This window comes from Nylanderia fulva, unplaced genomic scaffold (genome assembly GCF_048542155.1).
Source record: "Nylanderia fulva isolate GAGA-0341 unplaced genomic scaffold, ASM4854215v1 Scaffold7, whole genome shotgun sequence".
NCBI lineage: Eukaryota > Metazoa > Arthropoda > Insecta > Hymenoptera > Formicidae > Nylanderia > Nylanderia fulva.
In genome coordinates this window covers 4,314,182-4,336,052 of record NW_028190807.1, presented here as the reverse complement: position 1 = coordinate 4,336,052, position 21,871 = coordinate 4,314,182, and the positions used below count along the sequence as shown (strand labels likewise).

The window sequence follows — 21,871 nt, the reverse complement described above, 5'->3', positions numbered from 1 at the left end:
ACATGGTTCGCTCCACACATCCTTACTCTTCTAATATACTTGTTCGCGTACAAGATAATCTCTCTCTAATCCCCAATACATAAATTTGTTTGTCCAATTGACAGGGAATCCGTAATGCAGAAGAGTCTCGCGGACGCAGCTAGAAAATCCGGTCGTGAGTGGGCTTCGCACCCGTTCGCGCGGCAAACGGTTTAACAGGGACGGTAGTGGGCCGATATTTTTACGCGGACTCGATGTCACATATTTCATGTCAGTTTGATTGGGATTTTTTCTTCCCTCCGCGTCTTTGTATATATGAATATCGTCTCGCGCGTATACATATACGCGTGTATATGCATGAGCTTGTAATTGCCGCGGCCGATCTTCGGTGTGTCCTTATCTTCTTCGTCCGCGTCGCCCCGTGTCGTGTCGGTCCCGCGTTGCACGCTCGATTGACCGCGTGTGAGAACACGATATCGCACGAATGAGTTATGATCCCTATTCGTGGATTTGCATACCGATTCATTATGCGCCGGTGGAACTGAAAATTGGAACGCAACGTGGCGCAACAGAATCGCGCGCTGCATGTGGAACGTCGAAGGAGGGCGGCAGCAGAAACGATAAATCAAAGGCCTCCTGCCTCGCGTGTGTCCCTCTCGTCCTCCTCCTCCTCCTCCTCCCCGCTTCGCCTCTCCCTTTTCGCGAACCGTATGCAAATCGCGCTCGCCTTAATGGCGAACGATGCAACGGTCCAGGGAAAGAAAGGAATATATCCGAAAAACTTTCCGCGATTCTTTTTTTCGCATATGAGGCTTCGAATGTGCGAATTCGCTCGGCGAAGGCCGTGTGCACAGATGTACTAAATTGCGTACAAACAAATCACTTTGGCACGATGTGCGCAAACACAGTTGTGTAACGCCACGACGTTGGATAATTCGATTTATGTAACGGTGGTGCTATTGTCGACGCACTTTGTTCTGCTCTTCGGATTTGTCAAGGAATATTTGATAATTATTACACAGAGAAATTTTTCTCTTAGAATTTATGCTGAAAATCATGGTAATTGTGGGATAATATATGGTATTGGAAGAATTTTATAAGAGTTTCTCTGAGATTATCTACTATAATAAAAAATATTAATATCTATATACCACAATATAAGATATAAAATATGTTCGATTAATTTTCCTATGTACATAGTATTGTAATATTTTTTCTTGTGATAATGTTAATCAGGGTAAATTCTAATTGTAAGAGAAAATTGTCTCCGTGTAGAATATTACTGTCTCGTTTTTTTTTAACGCATTTCATCAGCAAAGTTAGAATACACATCATATTTTCAATTAATTACCGAAACACTATTATTATTATGAATTATTCTTAAGAAAAATAAGATTTCTTACTTTCTCTAATATTTATCTCTCACTCCGTCAAATAAATATAAATAAAGAGAGAGAGAAAATACAAAAGCAATGATGAAGAAGAGAAGAGGAGCGCTTTCGAAAGACGGATGAACGGAGTCTGAGATAAGAGGAGATGACAGGTGAGGTACGTGGGTGGAGACGGGACAGATAGGCCGATATACATGATGCTATTCACGTTGATATTCTTATATAGCTATATCCTCTCTTTCCCATTTATTTCTTTAATCAGTTACACTCATATGTGATTCACTTATATGATTCACACTAAATCCTAGAATCGACAAAAGATATAATAATTTCTCTATATAAAAAGATTAACTTTTAACTTTTATAATTACATAAATTCATTTTCATATACATCAATGCTCTTGTGCGACATATAATTAATATTCGTATAATTGAAGTAAATTAATCAAGATTATATACATGATCAAAGGTGTTATAGTATTCGTTTCATCATTGTCTTATATGACACATTGATTCTCGTCAGCTGTACGGTAAAATGTACATACGGATCAAAATGAGTATACATATCATCCGCGAACAATTCGTCATTCTGACCTAAACGACAAGCGCATAGATAGGGACAGAGAGATGAGGGCCCGCGCGATCGCGTTAAAGCGCGCGTATATTCGCGGCTAAACAGCAACAGCAGCAGCATCGGCAGCAATACCGGGAGTAGCAGAAGCAGCAACGGACACCCCTCCATGACTGCAGGCTGTCTATCCTTTCGTCTCTTCTCTCACTCTCTCTCTCTCTCTCTCTCTTCTCTTACCTCCTCTTCACCAGCGTTGGTTAGCCCCGGATCCCTCTTTCCTCTCCCTGTTTCTCTCTTTCTTTCCCGGCTGATTCTTTGCCTCTCTCCCTCGCTCTACCTGGATCTCTCACCGCGTCACTGTCTTACTCTCTCCATACCTTCTCTTCTCCGAGTCTCTTTAGTTTTGTGCGCTACCTGCCTGCCTTGTGGCTCGCTCGTATCGTATCGTATGTAAGTGAAGCGAGATGCCGTGGCGTGCGCGTGCGCGCGCGCGCGGCCGGGACCTGGGCCCCCAAGACGTCGGGTTACTGTGTGCGGCAACGGCATGGCGTTGTCTCTTCGCATGTAGGCACACGGTCCTCTCACACGTGCTCACGCACGTACGCACACCGCGTAGCGCGGCGCGGCGCGATATAACGGGGAAGAGAGCACTCTCGCGCGAGGGAGATAGCATGCCGGAGTGTACGGGGCCCAGCATCCGACACATACAGGTGCGTAAACGTGCTCTCCCGATTCCGCTCTCGCGATCGCGAGACCCGTAGTAGGGTACGTTGTGCGCGCGAATGATGAAGAAAGAGAGAGAGAGAGAGAGAGAGAGAGCACATATACATGTGTGAGTCTTTGGTATCGTTTGCGATTGTGTGTGCGGCCGGTGCACAAGAGCGTGGGCTCCCCTCCCTCCGAAGCCACACTCCACCTCCTCCTCTCGGTCTCTACCTCCTTCTTCTACCTGCTGGCCCAGCCGACACACATGTGTATGTGTACCTTGGTCTTCAGTGTAAGATCTGAACCAGCGGAGAACGCACGCTATTGTTATATTATTATCATTGTCATCGTCCGTGGCCGTTCGTTCGCGCCCGTTCCCGTTGCCGCGGTGTATCGTGAATATTTCGTGTCAACGCTCGTGTGGTACCGCTTGAGGGTGCTTGAGACGAAAAATCTATTCCGATCCGCACCAATCGGTCGACCACGCGGGCGCGGTGTATGTATATCGGGCGCCGGGTGTGAACGAGAGAAAACGTTCGGGCATCAAACTTGCGGCGTGAGATCAAACCTCCCGCATCCCTTCGCGGCCGATACGCGCAGGATCTCCGCAGGATCGACGTGGGATGCGCGCTGGTACCGCGTTCACTGACGGTACGGGACAGTATGTTGTGAACACGTGGGAAATTGCATCCGTCGATCGTCGTTGTCAACGTCACCGTGCATCTCGTACTTCTCGAGTCTATTGCTGAGCTTTAGCCGCAAATGGAAAAGGACCACCTTTTGAATTTTATTTTGCATTAAAAAGTTTATAGATTTTTTGTTAAGAACACGGATTGTCAAGGAGTAGATCGAACACTCGTGTTTGTCGCGGTCCATCTATATCTATATCAGAATTCACATAATGATCACAGTTTAAAGCATCTATCATCGATCGATGTTGAGTTTATAATTAATCGACGGTGGTCGAATGTAATCGATCAAAAAGTAGATCAGGATTAGGAAGACCCGATGACGGGGAGGAAACGGAGGAGGCTCCGAATCTTGACTGACGAGAAGGGCAGAATAGGTTGGAAGGAAACTATGGATGATGCTAATTAAAGCGATTAGACTTTGGGGTTAATTGTTCTGGAACGCCAAACTCTTGCATGATCCCACGTCGATGCTGCTGTCGTGCTTGTTATCTTCGTATCCCTTGAAGCAGAACTGAAAGGGCAAACGATCCACAACCGGGCCAATTTGATGAGCCTTGAATCTTCGTTGTTGTTTACACAAGGCTGATCTGAGAAGATTGTTTGATCGTAAACGAGACGTTGGATTTGGCATCTACCCGAGAATTGTAGTGCTAATTGCTTGTGTTCTAATGCCATTGGCTTTATTGACAACTGTCAAAAGCATTTTCTATCTCGGTGAAAAACGTTATATCGATTTTAAATATTTTCTTTTCTTCTTCTATAATAATTCCATCAGATTGTTATTATATCTACAATTTTCTTGTTTAATATATAATTTCTCTTGTTTTCTCTATAGTGATTAAATCAAAATTGTTCTCTTGGTTTTACAGTAGCTGCTTTTAATAATATAAACGTACCTATAAAGCCGGCTCGATGTACTGCACGATCGATATGATCTCGATGATTGCTCAATTAGTTTTAAACGTGAGTATTTATAGTGTATCGTGAAAGATTCGTCCGGTTTATCTGGCTTTTTTGTGATCGCGCGTGATTAGTGCGAAATATATATATCTCTGATTGCCCGGAAACGTGGACTATATAAAAGTGTGGGTAAAACACCTTGACGAAAGTGCAAGAGCTTTAAAGGCTCGTGTCAGGTGCCATCGACAAGAAACAGCGCGAGCTAGTGCGTTTGATTAGAAATTGATTACGCGGACGAGTAATCGTGATGACGAGTGATTCACACAATAGACGCTTCGTTTGTTCGGAAATAACCAGTTGTTGAAACTGACGGTAAGCTGCAACATTTATGATTTTGCTTGTAATGAAAAATATTGTTTTAAAAAATATTGTTTCTCTCTATTTAAATTTATTTCGTTTTTTAAACGAGATTTTATTCGCAAAATAATAATTCTATGTCTCGCTACATCACGTTCTATCCATCGCGTTTCGTCGAAGGTACATTACACGTAGAAGATACATGGACATGGAACAGATTAATCTTTCGCAGACGTTAGTAGGAAATTCTTCGTGTCATTATGTCGAGAATATCTCGCGTGCGCGAAAAGGGTTAAGAAGGCGGTCTCTCAAAAATGTCAATTAGGCGCAAGAGCAATTCACAGAACCGGCAGATGCGGTCGATCTTTCTCTCTCTCACGACGGCATCTCTCACGCGCGCGAACACGAATTCTCTCAGGTAATACGCGGGTAAATGGAACGATAAATCCTTCGATTGTTGAACGTTGATAATCGTTTCGGCGACGCCGTACTGCCGTAAACAGGGCGAAAGAGAAGACGATCATTGTCCAATTCGACCGGTTATCATGCGCACGTGATCGGCGGCGGTCCGATTGATTTTCCCCGCCGCAAAGAGCAAAAATCGCTCTTGCTAAACGCGGCTCGGTCACGTTCGCGAGACGCGAGACAGTTCTCAATCCGCGACAGCGCTTTCGGCGCTCGTCGATTCGTCGAAACTCGCGTACTTATTAGCGAAGTAATCGCTTAAGCGGTCTCTCACAGCCGCGGAATGTCGCGCAAAACGCGCACGTTCGTCTCTTCCAGGAGCTCGTTTCTCGTTTTGGATTTGCTGCATACCCATAATGGGACCTATCGCAATGCACTACTTATTTCATTAAATGCACGACAATTTTAAATTTAAACAATTGCGGTCGTCTACGAAACAATCATCAATGAGATGCGACCACCTGTCGCGATGCGTTCAACTTTCTCGTATTTCGCGTTTATCTTTCACGTGTCACGGTGACGCGCTTAAATCAGATCGCTGATAGACGTGAAATAAAGAAAACGCCCGATGATTGCACTCAGAAAGTTGTCTCGATTAGGTTGTGTTACGATTTCCTCGAAAGAATTCGTAAAAGTTCCTATCGTTACATCTTCTTAATTTTATTAATATTGATTTATTATTGTATAGCTACAAATCATGCGCGCAAATTTCACCTCTCCGCGTGGACGCGTCTGATAATGATCTGAAAGTACGAGATAGGCATGAAATATTTACAAGGAGCAAACGATCGGCTAAGATTTCTACAATCTTACCGATCGTTACAATAGGGCCCGATGTGAGAAAACGCTTCTTGCCGCGTGTGTGTAATTATATTTTACAATCCTGACGCAATAAATTATTAATCAAAACATTTAATTACATAGTTCCTAATGCAACTAGAAATTTCCCGGGACCTGGAAATCATCTATAGTCCGTGTATTATTATCTTCCATTACACGTGTACGTGAATACCTTAGATGTACAATATGCACAATGCACTTGCATCGAGTTATTAAGCCGATCCCGTTTGCGGCCGGAAATTAAGATGTAGAATGAATGCGACGACGTTGCGCTTTCATTTTACACGTATTCCTTTTACATAGGTACTCATTGTTGCACCTTTCGCCTGCTTTTGTTTCTTTCCCCTTTTTTTGTATGATAAATATAATACGGTGATAATACACAGAGGAAATTTAAGTATAACCGGATGTAGTTATCTTTGACACCTGCCGCAGTCTCGTATTAATTCTTTCATTGCACGTTCGCCTGTTGCGAAATCGCGTTCTCTCGCGTTGCACATATAGTTGATAGCGGTCATTTTTAGTGGCCATAATTTTTACTTAAAAGGAGTTCCTGTCAGCAGTGATTTGGGTACCGCGTGAAGCGCCGCTTTTATTGTACGCACGGGAGGAGACAGTCCAATTAAGGGCACATTTGTATACTTAAGTGCGCCGATATCGATGCATAAATCGGACCAGGTTCGACGATTTATAGCTCTACCGAATGTCGTAAAACGTCTACCGCGAGATACGCACAGGGAAGCCGGACCTTCCTGTTCTTAGAATCCTCAATGGATACAGATATTTAGACGGAAGATGTACGGGGAAAGTTGTAATACATCTTTTACGATTATAAATCTATCGCGAAGAATGATATCTAAAAATACATATTCAGTGTTATATTAAAATTTTATTTTAAAAGTTTCCATCGAATGTGATACAGAATTTAATGATAAATATCTCACAACTCGCATACACACATTACGCATTGGGAAAAAAAGGATAATAAATATCTTTATAGGCACGTTAAACAATAATCGAGTCGGGAAAAAATGATTTTTTCATGACACACAGGTCTTTAATCTCTCGCAATAGACATGTTAGTGGCACAAAAAGTGACTTTGAATATCTCTAAAAGGAAACGTCTCTCGAGTTTATCGTATACAAAATCAACCCCCGAAGTACGCAACGTTAAACCCTTTACGCGCTGCGTCACAAAGGAAAGCGAGTCGTCGGTAACCCTTACAAGATGATTCTCCTTTCCTCTTTCTCTCATTCTTCCGCGTTTCGAAATGTGTACGCGTGGCCGCAATGTAAAGCGTATTTCCCTTGTCGTAAATCTTCTTCGCTTGTTTCTCACGTGCTCTTCAACGATCGGCGTTGAGTTACGTCGGTATTTTTGATTCTCTTACTAGTCGTTTCGATGTGTTAGAAGCTCGTAAATGTTTAAAATGAAATCCTTTAAAGAGCGCGGCATATTCATTTTGTGTACGTGGCAATTTGCATGTAAATCCGCTAATTTTCCGCATCAAGAACGATAACGATTTTTTATACATCGAATAGGTATGCACCTATTTCTATGATATTGTATGAAAAATATATACTTTTCTGTCAGTGTGGCTTTATTGCATGATAAATGAACCAGTTCGCTGATCGTTTGGATTGAGACTTTAAATATCGTGAAAAGTTGTCTTTGAACATTTTACTTTACACACATTTTTGCGAGGTAATTAAATAAAATGTTTTACAAATTTCTCACTATATATTAACATATACGCATATATAACTTTTTTATATTTTTTGACAACTAGCGCCGAATCGACGAATTCGATCTCAATACTAATTGTGAAATCTCTTCTAATTAAGCAATATATATTCTCATTGCGTGTATATTTTCTATTAATCGTATCAATAATATATTTGAATATAGAGATTTGCATTTTTTTCTTGATTTGTCAAGATGCGCGATTTGATGCCAAAAGCATCGACTACGCATCGAATTTTTGCGAAACAGGTGGTTCTGCCCATATAACGAATACAATGTGAGCTCGCGTATCGCGCGATCTGTCTTCGTAGCGAATCCTGTTCGCCTTGGCATGGAAAATGCACACGCGTGTCCTAATAGAGTTCTTTGTTGAAAACCGAACCCAATTGTTACGGCCGGTTATTCAGAGTGGAACAATGTCCGGTCAACCAGTTTGTCTCGAAACGCATGCGTCCGCCAATCGCGGTATGCATGATCTTATCTCACAACCTGAAGCGAAATGCAAATTGCAGTTTCCTCTCATAATTGGTCCTCTTTAAGCGCTTACCTATTTGAGAAACGCGCGTGGACGAACGAATTAAATGCGCCGTTATTTTTATCGAACGTTGACATGCACGAAACATAAATATTGAAACGTTCAATAATCATAACAGCATTCTCAAAGTGCGCGCGACAAGTTGATTATCTCGTTACATCGCGTGTCTCGTCGCCATTCGCACACAAGATATTAAGAACTGCAGTTGCTTGTTTGGGGGACAGAGTCGAAACTCTTTAGAATAATTATTACAATTAATTCATACTTCAGTTAGTTAAATTAAAAAATTTTAAACGATATATAGATTAATTGCATTGAATATAAAAGATGGGAGAGAGAGAGAGAGAAAGCGTTGAGCATTCTAGAAATTCGATTATTACGAAAAAAAAATTTACTTTTGATAAGTTTTGCATGCATACGCGTTCATCATTTATACTTGGCGAAATGATTCGCAGCGAAGTTACCTGACCCGTTCGCCCACCCGGTCTCATCGAATTCCCCCATTCCACGAAATAAATATAAAAGATCAAAGCAATTCACGGATTTAATGTCTGTGGGTTCGACCCATAAACGAGGCAGTCGATGCTAGCTGGGAAATAAAGTGAGATGGGTATTCTTCCCGCATTCACGATAGCTTTCACGTTATAGCTTAAGAGACAACACGCCCACTTGATGATCATCTGAAAAACGATCCTGGTTTTCTCGTAACATACTACAGCATTCATATCCAAATTATATCGAGATTAGTTATAATTAAAATTAAAGTTTGAAAGAGCGCCGATTTGTGTCCGACTAACGAAGAGCGTATTTCTTTGCCTCTGTCGGTGATAAAATTTTTTCGTTTTTGTCTTTATATACCAAAACACGAGAGTGCCTTTTTTTTATTCGACGAGACAATATAGCGACATCATATTTTATTAAAATAAATTCGCGCGCAATTTTGCGCGAAACGCGGTATACAACCGAATTGAGGGATCCGTAACGTAAACCTTTAAATGCGTCCTCCCATCCTTCCAAATTTTCGTCTAACCCGACGTATATCTACCTGCGCGCGCAGAACATAACCTGCAGCTGCTTACGCTATCGATGAAACGGTCATTGACCCGGCGAACAGGTACCCTTCAGCCCTAACCAGTTTACTCTTTGGGCCCCAGAAAATGTCAACGAGAGCGAGTCGTCGTAGTGTCAACGGATCGCCGATTGCGAGTGGTCATTTGTGCGGCGATCCTTAAAGGGCCACTCCTTCCCTTTCTCTCTCCTCTCCGTTTCCATTTTGCTCTTTGCAAAGCACGATCCTTTATAGTGGCGAATCTGGCCTCTGGAATCCCGAGGCATTTATCGGTGAAGTTAATACAGGTGAAAGAAGAGAGAAAGAGAGAGAGAGAGAGAAAGATCGCGTAGTTGCCGTTGTCGTAATGAAGCGAGCTTTCTCTCTCTTTCTCTCTTTTTCCTCTCCTTTCATCTCCTCATCCTCTTTCTCTCCTTCTTTCTCCAAACGAACGGTTGGCGTTTCTCTCCCGTTCGGCGAAACACGATGGTTTCTCGACGAAGAGAGGTTATTCCTGATGGTTGGGAGGTCGGTATCATCGAAAGGGGTGAGAGGAAAGGAAGAGGAGGGGAAAGGCCAAAGGAAGAAGGCAGGGCGACGGTGGGCCTAATTAGTCAGGGATATATCTGGAATCTCATGGAGGCTGAGTTTTGTAGGCCTCCTTCAGTTTTATGTACGCAGGCGGATTTCTCTCGTGGATTAGCATACAAATCGATTTAAACTCGAGATAAATAGCCACTCACGGGTTCCTCACACGGAGCCGACTTCGGGCATTATCTTGTCCACCGTCGAGATTAACGCTTAATGCTTTATACTTTACAGCCGGGGAGCCTCCCCGCGCTGCCTCCTGCAGGTACCACTATATACGCTTAAGTACGTACCTGCGTTTTGTCATGACACCGAGTCGAGTGGCTCTTCATCTCTTCCTCTCTCTTGCACGCGCGCGTTGCGCACCAATGTTCCTTCGTTACTCCATACCGCGAGCGATCGGGCAAACTCGTTTCCGATTAATTGAAACGCCGGATCGTCGTTTGCGCAATAACGGTCCGCCAATGCGGCAAGGATCGTTTGCACTTTACATCCCCGATGGATTTCACGGGAGTATCCGCGCGGACGCTCTTTACCGCAGCGCTAACGCCGATGAAATGACTCCCAACATATGCTATTATCGTGTTACGTGAGTTTATGCTTTGTCGCGCCGCGCTATATTATCTAGTAGACACGCGTAGCGATCCGTATCGCGCTCTCTCGCTCGTCTGATTAATGTGCAGAGAGGAAGGGTAATTTGCATACGTCGATCAAAATTCGCCTCGCGGATATATGCTTCTCGATACTCTCGCGACCTCCAGAGAGATCGGTCTCTCGAGTGTCGCGAGAGAGAATATTCGCTTTCGCGAAATATTATATATATACATTCGTTAGCATTTTACGACCATTTTACGCCCGCTTCTGTAGCATTACCGTTCCTAATCATCATACGGTATGTTCATACTTGCGTTTTATTCCCTCCTCCCTCTCTTCGACGAGTCGTAATTTTTACACGCTCGTAACGACGTTATTCGATCGTATAACGCGGTTATATGCGTTTCAGAAGCATTTACACAATTTTGAAAAACAACGGTTTTATATTATCATTTTATATTATTGTCCCTCGTGGCGTATATTAATTGCTCGGCCGAATTAAAATTTCGTAGATTTATTTTATGATTACGTTAAAACGTTTGATTTATGTGCTTATATATAGCCTTGAGCGACGATGAATTTATTCGTCATGTATATAATGCGAGCAATGCCGTTGACTTCACTGTGATAGAAGAGGAACGAGTTTCGAGATGCCGCGTCTTTCTGATTTCTCCGAGATGCACGCAAGGTTCGTTGTGTTTTAGCGGAATATTTCGATTATTCATGACGATTCAAGGTTTCGAATATAGCGAACGTCGTTCGGATAGTCATTAACGAGACGCGGATACACGTGGAGATACGAGAATCGAATCTCTCCCAAGAGATTAGCTATATCGTCGAGAAAGAGAGAGAGAGAGAGAGAGAGAGAGAGAGAGAGAGAGAGAGAGAGAAAGCTGCTCGTTATACCTTTACTCTTTTATACTAATTTATACCGTTATATCTCCTTATATTCGTACGGAACTTGTATTTTTTAATTGGCTGTGTTGCGTAAAGACTATAAAACTGATTCTCTTCGATCAGTACGTCCATTCTTTATATACGCTGTATCATAAATTTTTTTACAAAATTCATTGAAATATTTGTCATATGTCAGCGAATCCACTATTTATTCGATTAAATTATCGCGTATCTATTCTAAGATTATCTTTGAAATTTTAACATTAATTACAACTCTTTTATTGTCAAGACATTTTTATTATCGCTTTATAATCGAAGAGGCGAGCATATACTTATAATGTTAAAATGTATGCTATTGTATTTACGACATTTCTCGAGAAAAAACACGAGCTAACATTAAGCGAGACGTGCCTGTAAATCTTGCTTTCTTGTTCCAACGATTATTATAAATTAGTTAATTAGGAAGAATTATCGGAAACTGCAAATAGCCTAAAGGCTGTTTAGATCCGATGATGATGGTATCATGCGGTTATGCTTAGTCGCCGTAACGGAGAAAGAACTTATTAAGCGGTTATACTTGCGTATTTAACAGAAAGTAATTTTCGCTACGGGGCACCACTCGCAGCATCTCGTATTATCTCCGTTATTTATTCATTTTGTCCATCCGTTATATCTAATAAGGTTACAATCGACGATAGAGAATAGCGTGCGCTTTCGCGAATGCTCGACGCCCGCCGCGTTCGTTAGCGTAACGTTCAATTAGCGATTACTTTATTTGTACCGCAGAATTATCATCTCGCGTGTCCCGGCGGAATCATTAACGGCCGACTTTTAGCTTCGCGGCAAGCCGTCGGAATCGCCCCGATTGATCTAACACGCGATCGCGTTACAAATACCGACCGCGCACGTAATAAGGGATGGAAGGAGGAGGACGGCTCGCATGGCATACGTGTCGACTAATGAGTTGGTAATACAAAGATTTCTAATGCGACTCCCGATGGCCGGTCTCGGGATAATAATGTCAGGTCCCCGTCACGTCCCCGATTGCTCCGTAAAGCGCGCGAGGCAGCCGGAAAGAGAGGCGCAAGTGGGCCACTCTTGAAACGGATGAGCAGGTGAACGGGCGTAAATCAGGGTAGACTTAAGTCACGGCACGGAAGGGGAGAAGATGAGAGATGGCAGAGAGAGAGAGAGAGAGAGAGAGAGAGAGAGAGAGAGAGAGAGAGAGGGAGGGACAGGAGGAAACAGAAAGATGAAGAAAGACGCCGCGCGAGAGAGATCGACAGAGCGAGAATGACGGAGGACAGAATGAAGAGAAAAAGACGGACAGGACTGCGCGCGGAGCAGTTCTTACTTCTTACGCAGCGCGGAGGGAGACAGCGAGATTGGAAGCGTCCGATGCTGGATCGAGACCAGCTGCTGTCACCGACCTGCCTGGTAGACAGCCGGATTATTGCATGGAAGCCTCCATGGACCATGGACGCGCGCTGACTCCGCGCTATGCGTCCATAGCGTTGCGAGAAGCTCGCTGTGGTCGATTTTGAAAGACGACGTGGAAATCACATGCTTACTAAATCCGGATTTTACGAGTGAAAGCCGTCTTTGAGAAATGCCGTAGAATTTTTTTACGAGAAGACTAGAATATATATATATATATATATATAATTGTTTCGAACGTAAACAATTAAGGTATCTAACGATGTATCTAGTATAGATATACCTATATTTAGTAATTATTTGCGGAGAGAAACCCTCGTTGACAGTTTGACACGGCAGTGAGATGAATATTGCATCTTGCGCTATTAATATAAACTCTTGGGGGACATCGTTAAAGCCGCACGTCGATGTACCGCGCTGCAACGTTCGCACCTTGCCGATCGAATTGTTGATTGCCACTTGACCTCGCGGTATCTCTCTCTCGCATCGCTCTCGCGTCGCGAACGATACGACCGAAGTACTTTCATGCAGAAACGAATGTTGAGAGAAGGCGCTAAAGCAATGGAGAATCGTCGCGGGGCTAATAAATCTCTCTGCTTACATTCCCGATACATAATGCGGTTCCGCCGCCGCGAGAATTATATGCGCGATTGATAAGACGCGGCGCAAAAGTGTAATTTGCGACAAAATTTGCACGCGATGTAATTGACTGTAAATGAAATTGTGAGAGGGGAGGCCGCGTGCGCGATGTCAATCCCGCCTCAAATAAGTCGATACAGTCTGCAAAGTTTTGCGCGCGACTTTATTGCCCTGTAATTTAACGGAGAGCATTTCTCTCCGACAAGCGCATATAAAATCCTTCGCGTTCGATAACGATCCGAGATAAACCTCAATAATATACGAAAATATGGAGCGTACTCACTGATGCATAATCTGTGCAATCTTCTACACATGTCAAAGGAATATCTCAAAATATCTCCGACCGCGCTTTCGATCGGTAGCGTGTTTCTTTTCGCGTGACGAGGTTTAATTTGGAAATTCCCTTCGAGGGTGTGGATAATGCGTGACATCGTGGAATCGGTGCTAGGCGGCAAGGTGTTGAAGCTAAGGGGCTCGTATTTTTGTCGCCGTCGCCGTCTTCGTCGTCGTCGTCGTCGTCGGCGCGGCGAGCCCCTTTTCGGGCACGGTGGTGATAAATCCGTATCTTTATGAAACGCCGTCGGACATTGCTGCCTATAGTGGCTTCTTTTGTTCGGTTAAATGTTCCGTAGCTCCGGACCGGCTGCTCTCGATCTCTCTTTCGCCTCCTCCATCCGTCGGCCCGACATGCCTTCCTTCGCGTTTTCTTGTCGAGACATTGTATTTGGACCGCGCAATCTCTTCGACGTTTACATCGATCTTTTTTCCCCAGGACTATATACACGCGTTACCAAAATTCAAATTAATTATTCTAATTCGGGCCTCCTCTAAAAAAGAAAAAATTAAAAAACACGTGTAAGATATAATAGGTGATCCTTATTGGATTTGCAGTGTCACCGAGGGTTAATATTCGGAGAAAGTGTATATTTTATGCGGCATTTAGCAGCCTCGAGAAATCGCGCGCCTGTGGTCGGAAGCGTCTCGCGAGTGATTTTATGGCTGCAGATAAGAGCCGAGAGTAAATCTGACTCAACGACGTAATTATGAATATTTACGTATTATTAATTTATTTCTCGGTGAAAGCGAATATTATGTAAACAGATGCTGGCACACGCGCGTTAATCGAATTATTCTTATCTATCGGATTTTGTCCGAGATAGTATACGTTTTTTCTAAAGACGACATCGAGAGACGAAATTACAATAACACAATATAAGTAAACCTCGATCTTTCACTTACGACACTCGTAAGTCCTTTTGTGGGACCTATTATCCAGCACTTAGATATTTCGATGTATCCATGTAAAGGGGGGCCCTGACGATCCAATCTTATCGTGACGAGGGACTCTAAGTTCGGTCGGATCCCATATAAATTATTGCCATGAATTTCGAAACACTCCACCTCCATCCTCTTCTCTCTCTCTCTTTCTCTTTTATTCCGAGACTTTTGCTGTCTGTTCTTTCTCCAACAATCTGGTAGGAATTTAACGCGTTACGATCGTCGTGGCGAGGAGACACGAGAGACGGAGAGAGAGCGGCATCTAATCAAAGAATGGTGGTAATCACCGAAAATAATGTCCTAACATTTCGTAGACCTTTAAAGCCTACGTACACGGACGGTTTGAGCAACCGAGACGCGATGGGCAATAAATTGTTGGCACCTACGCGCGAATGCCGCGTGCTCACCTCTTTTCTCTCTCTCTCTCTCTCTTTGTCCTGCTCCGTTGAGACGATTTCCGCTCGCGTAGCCGTGTCGGCCGATCACCGATTCGAGACACCTTAAAACAATAATGAAGGGATAGCTCGTTGTTAATGCCTTGGCTTTTTGCGCGAGACATTCCGTGACAGATGGGGATAAATTTATGGTTGTCAGGTACAAACGTGGATGTGTTGACGATTTCGGCGACGGAACTTTCTTCGCGATGATATTTAGCAATTAGGTATAAAATATCGCGGACGACATTGAACGCATAGGTGTTCGCAAGATTTTTTTTTCTTAGGAGTGGGCATAATTAAATTGTTTTCTTACTTTTTCAATTTTATTTTTTTTTTATTTTATTATTTTTATTTTTTAAATATTAAATATACAAATAAATTCTAGTGTTTATTTAAAAGGAGAGCAAATTTTGTGACCTTTGCGGACGCCCATGATTGAACGTTATGCGCGATATGAAAATTATTCAAAATGAAAAAGAATACTTTAGTCGAAAAAGAGCGGTACGTCAATGCGTCGTGTTCGAATAAAAGTTGTTTTTCGAGCAATCGTTAAATACAATATAGTCTTACGATTCAAGCAATATGGACAATCGTTGAGCATAATGAGCGCGTGACGTAACGATGTAACGTTTTGCGAAATGACTAAAACGATTACAATGTATTATTCTTATATGCTTACAAAGAAATACACGACGATATATATGCGCATATGAATATACGACACGGCTTGGAAAAAGCGACGATATTTTATACCTAATCGCTAAAAAGCCGCGTAGACTTATTGTATATGAAAATTGAATTTGTATTGACAGTAACGTATAAGTTACGTAGCTGAAAATAAATATGTAACTGTAGACAATATAATGGCTGACAGACGCTTCCATGAGGATTGCACATCTCGGACACATCTATACAAAGTAAATGCTTTGAAAAGACATATGAGGCAATCTATAGATAGAAACAATATTTCTCTCTCAGTTGCTTTCTTTAAGTAAGATCGACGCGATTGAAGACAGGTATTCTGTGGCACGACATAGCTTTGAATTCGTTTAAATAAATTTTATTAACGTCACTACGTTACATAATTATTTATTGATAAAAATTGATTCGATGTTAAGGAAATATTGTACTAAAATATTTAACTCAAAAACTTCAAATATTAGCGTATAATTTTTTAAATATTTTTTTAAGCTTTATGCGGTATCAATTAATAATATTCGTTAAATATTCGTCCTTGTTTGTGGATTACGGTAAGAAAATATTAGCAATTATCCAAAGTCGTTGTCTGGAAAGGAAAGCAAATATTAGTTCCTCGTCGCATCGCCGCCACTCGAGAGACGCAATTATCGGATATTCGTAAAAAGGCAAAAGAAGAGAGCAACAAGACGGGCGTTGATGCGACCGATACCGTTATATAGCGCAGCTTATAATAAAGTAAATAAAGAGTCCAACCGACAACTTGACTTTCCGTTAAGGCGAATCGCTTTTATTTTTCCTTTCGTTCAATCGTGAGGGGACGAAAAGGAATCGCACACCCTCGAACCAGTCAGAGGCAGCAAGCCTGTTCGTTCTACGTTCTCGTTATGCATTATCATTCTTGATATCGTTTGTTGATTATGTAATTGACGGGGCTAGTAAGCTCTTCGTTCTACACTAATTTCGGTCACCTGCCTAATTCATTCATTGCATGTTCTTTTACAAAATTGTTTTACACTCTAAAGAATCGTCGACAAAATAAAAGATAAAATCATTTGTAGGCATTTTCCATACGACTGGAGATACACGGATTCACTCTTCTTTTAAACTTTACACCTAATTGTAATTTTTTAGAGAATCAGCAAGATTACGAAATCTTCGAGTTTAAAAAAATAAAAAGGTGTATAAACTTTTATTCTTAATTGCGGAATTATTAAAAATAGACAGGATATTGATTGATAATTTTATGATTTTTTAAAAATTTATATATCATTCTTGAAGAAGACTAATGTTGTCCACATGATATTGAAAATATTGCTCTTCTAGATTTTTCATATTATTTCATTACATTTTTCTCAGAAGAAAGAATATTGCTCAATCTCGCGATATCGTGTGCCTCATATTTATATATCATTACAAAGTATAAAATAAATATTCATGAAGCATTAATTTCTTGACATTTTATTGAAATCAAAGTTCTTATGTGACAGAGAAAGTAGATATTTTTGCGTTACATAAGAAGCTATCCTATTTGAATGTGACTATTTATTTTTACAAATAATAAATTTTCAGATTAACATCTATTCTATTTTATCGCGATTTATTTTCTATTTTCTCCATTTTTTCATCGATTGCAAATGGTTTTTTTGGACAGTAGATTTTTTTCTTGAACCTACCTAAAATGCATTAACGAAAAACAAATGAGTAATGAGAAATATATTATAAATAAACAAATATGCGAAATTATTTTTATAAATAGTGCAAATTCGCTTCCTTATTCAATTTAATAAATAGCTAAAGTCCAAGTAGATATTTCTAATCGCTTTTATTAACGCTAATTCTGAATATCGATCAACGTTTTTTTTAGACAAGAAATTAACTGCTTTAAATAAAGAAATTATAACATGCTAATTAAGCCAGCTTTATAACCAACGCGATCGTTGCAAAATAGTTTTCTTAATCCGATAACTCAGATCTATAAGGAGGTAAATGTACGATGTTTATTATATTATGTTGTTTGATATTTCCGGTGAAAATGCAAAATGCGGAAATGATTATTGCACAGGAGAAAAAGACGTTGCAATATTATTCGCCGGCAACTGTTAAGCATCTGTGATAAACATAACGGGAATTGTAAATATTCAAATAGAACAATCTATATTAACGAAGGATACTTTTGGCGAACAATTTTTAATCCATTACATAAAAAAGATCAAAAAGAATTAATTTTGCCAAGCGCAATGTTTAGAATTAAGAGATCTAATATATTTTGATTGAAAACGATGTCGCAATCAAACACAATTTTCATTGCGACACACGATTTATGGTCGACTGTCGTCGACCATGCGCGACAAAGCCCTATCAACATTTGTGCACGTTAATCGCACGCAACGATCAAGAGTGATCGAAAGGATTATGACATGGGGACAAGAAGGCTATGTCGCATGTCGTCACTTGACGCGCGCGACAGTTTCCCCGTCCAATTATCATCCGTGAGCCGCGACACCTGCGGCGAGTCGGGCCGCCCTTTCCAGCGAGTCAGACAGAAGCCGCGCGCATTAATATCCTCACGCCCGGCGGCGCATTGTTCTCGTTAAATAGGGCGAGCGCAGGAGCGGAGCTCCGCGAGTCGCGATAATCACCGGCGTCGCGTCGTGGCGATGGCGGTCGGCGCATCTGCATATAAGCGGACGTTCTCGTCCGGTGACAACGAGTAAAGGGGATCGGTCCGTAAATGTAAACTTGAACGAGCGGCGCAAAAAGCGGTGCGCGAGACTTCTGCGTCGGACGAAGGGCCGTTTGTCTGGCTAGAGGCCGGAACGAACGTGAAGGCTCCTCTCTCTCAGCCCCGGTGCACGCGGGACTCCTCTTGTGCTGGCTCTGTGGTTCCCCGATGCTCTTCTCCACCGTTCGTTGTAGTGTCTTCCTCGCCTTGCTTCCCGCATCGTGTTCCTCTTCTCGTGCTTCTCTTCTTCCGTCTCTGCGCCCTCTCTCCAATCTCTCCCTCCGTCACCTCTTTTTCGCTGTCGGTTCCCATCTCTGTCCTCCGTGTGTTTCGCTTCTTGCGCGCGCTCCGCTCTCGTACGCTCATCTCCATTCCGTCCACGCCGCTCATCCTTTTTCTCGCAGCGGCTACCGGAAAACGCGCGCGCCGTCTCTGAATCGCCTTGCTCGTTCGCTCTTACTAGCACGAGGATTTCTCTATGGCGAAACGTCTGTTTTCAGAGCATCCGTTTAAGGGAAACAATATGACGCCGTGGTAAACATTTTTAGAAACGTATAAAAAATATTTCTCTCTCTCTTCCTTTTGAAAACTTTGAAGCTGCACGCGTATGAAGGAGAGAATTGAATTAAATATAAAAATTGTTGTCTTATAATACACTCCATTACGAGAGAAATGAAGATTCAAGAAAAATAAACATTGCGAAAAAATATTTTATATGCATATACATATATTGATATTATTATTAATATAAATGAGCAAATGCAATATGTAGTATTGAAAAGTGAAATATTCTCGAGACATTCAGCACTATTTCAGTGATTTTTCGAACCTCTCGTTTCTTAAGCACGCGTGAATAATTAGCTCGGATAAGAAACGAGCATGTTGTCAGTCTTTTCTCTTTACACGCTTTATTAACTCTCTAGTCTAGACGTACGAAGGATACGAACACAGAAGAGCTATTGTGCACGTTGTTCGGCATTCATCTTGTATAAGCTTTTGCGAGTGGGCATTTATTCGATGTACGTAATCTCGTTTTTAACTTATAATTATGCGGTACACATAAAAAATAGCATTGCTGCAATGTGCCTGCTAAAGCGGAATATGTTGAATCTTTTATTCATATATTTATCGTTAGAAACAGAATTATAAAATATTATTGCAGTTACATGATACAATCGTATTCGAGATGATAAAACTAATTGAGAATTTACAAATCTTCTTCAACATAGTCGGGGGGGTTAAAAAATTTGTTTTCTCCAAGTTCGATTCTTTTATCCGATCATTTTGACTTGGATCAATCTCTGAAAGATCGTTGAATGTGATTTAATATCAATGCACATCCATGATATATCCCGACGTCTTCTTCCTCTCCTTCCTACTTTCCTTTTTCTATACGCCACACTATCCACCAATCCACCTCCATTTTTCGCGTCGTGCTTCTTCCGGCGAGAAGGCAGCAAAAGGCAGCGATACAGTCGGTGGAGGAGAGCATTCGGTGAATTGAGTTATTTAAAGCCCGCGCAAGAACAGGCGTCTTTTATGAGTGGCTCCACACAATGCCGGCTTTGTGCCTCTCAGATACACGTGTTGCGTGCGCGCGCGCGTTCACGTATATACGCGGCGCGGCCGCGTCGCCCGGCATGAATGTGCTAATAATGAAGGTAAATTTGTTCCGAGGAGTCATTAATTAAAGTATTTTGTAACAAGGCGACGTCCGCCGCGCCCGCACATCGTCGCGCGGTCTCTCCGCACCCTGGCCTTTCTTTTCACCCTGCGCGCACGCGTTGCGTAACACACGGGGCGATTCAGAATTACCAGGGTATATATATATATATACTCATCCCTCTAACCTTTGGACAGTAGAAATAAATGAATATACTTTCAAACGGTTACAATGAAGAGAGACATAGAACACGATTGATGGCGATGTTTCTTTGGAAGAAAAATTATTCATTCGTCTGTTTAAAGGAAAAGACCGTAACTCTAAAGCACTCTGTATATATATACAATATATTATATGTACTATGCGTCTATATGTGTATGTAGTATACGCGCGCGAATAGATGAGAGCCGGTGGCAAGAACGGTGTATAAATAATAAAAATGGCGATCATAGAATTGCTAATGTTTCAAAGAGAGATATTATTCTTTTCAGAAGATGACAGGGCGCGCGCAACAGCAGCGGCACGAGACTTTTCAGAAAGTCGCCAGAGATATTGGGAGGAAAGGGGTAGTGGTAGGGAATTGAAAAAAGGGGTAAGGACGCAGAAGAACCGCGACACGTTGGGTTGACGTTGGCGGGTGGTGGATAGTGGGATGGCCGCAACATCTCGTGTTTTCGCTCTGCGCGGACTTGGTGGATACGCGCGTGTACAAGTCCGCGCAAATAAACTCGCACCGCCATACTTAAATATTGCTCGCCGAGACACTCCGCGTATGTATGCGTCCATATCCACACACCGAAATCGCGCATGTACACGGGCTCACGGATGGCCACAAACGAGCGGGTTTGCGTGAATACGTATACATTATATGTGTCTATACAAAACAAGCGGCCACCAGTAATTCAAAGGCCCTATTCAAGGCTCTGTCTCTCTATTCTTGCACTCGCGTTTGTAAACCATTTCATTTGCTCCTCGTCGGAGCGTATACTAATAACTAATAAGAAACTCTGCTCCCGGACTTTTAACCGCCAACAACGTATCACGGCTGCCTTCATTATACAAATAACCAACGCGCGGCCAACACTGGCTTTAATATTGTCTCGACTAGCTGGGAAAGCAATAAGGGAAGCGTAGGAAGTTGATTCAAAGTGTAAGACGCTATGCGTCACTTGCCACGCGATATTTTATCCGTAAGGGTGCGTTTCCTTATGGCGAAAGAACAACACAAACGCGAAGTGAATTATTTCCATTTTTGTGGAGGAATATTTTATAACTCTGCTCAGCAGATATTGATTCACGTAAGAAATAATTGAATCTCTGTCCAAATTTATTACAATTTTGCACGATCGCTTTGTCTTTTTTAGTCTCGATAACTTGAATGCGTTTCGGCACGTTAAACTTTAATGATACTTGTTGATGTCAAACGAAACAAAATTTTTTTAATTGTAACGCGTATTTTATAGCTCCTACTTCCTTCATTTTACTTTGGACTCATAATTTGTGCGTGCTTATATTAGACTCTTTTTAATCGCTACAATAAAAATTTTCGTGTTATACTAATAATAATAATACAGTATCTGTTAGAATGAGCGATGTTAAGAATATATAGTACAAAGATGATGATAATGATAATGATAATTTTTTGTATAACTTGTATAAAATACATATGTGTATTTTGAGTGATTCCACC

At 41.8% G+C, this 21,871-nt stretch overlaps 1 protein-coding gene across 2 annotated transcripts in view; it reads left to right on the top strand.

Moving 5' to 3' along the window:
* The window catches only part of Sox102F (transcription factor Sox102F), a 157,127-nt gene that overhangs the window by 11,468 nt on the left and 123,788 nt on the right, over positions 1–21,871 (top strand). Inside the window, exon 1 of one of the 2 annotated variants that reach the window (XM_085488661.1) lies at positions 2,954–4,610. The exons of the other annotated variant lie outside the window; for it this stretch is intronic. The gene's annotated coding sequence lies outside the window, so the exon portion shown is untranslated. Of the gene's footprint in view, positions 1–2,953; positions 4,611–21,871 lie in introns of those variants that run through there. 2 annotated transcript variants of the gene reach the window in all.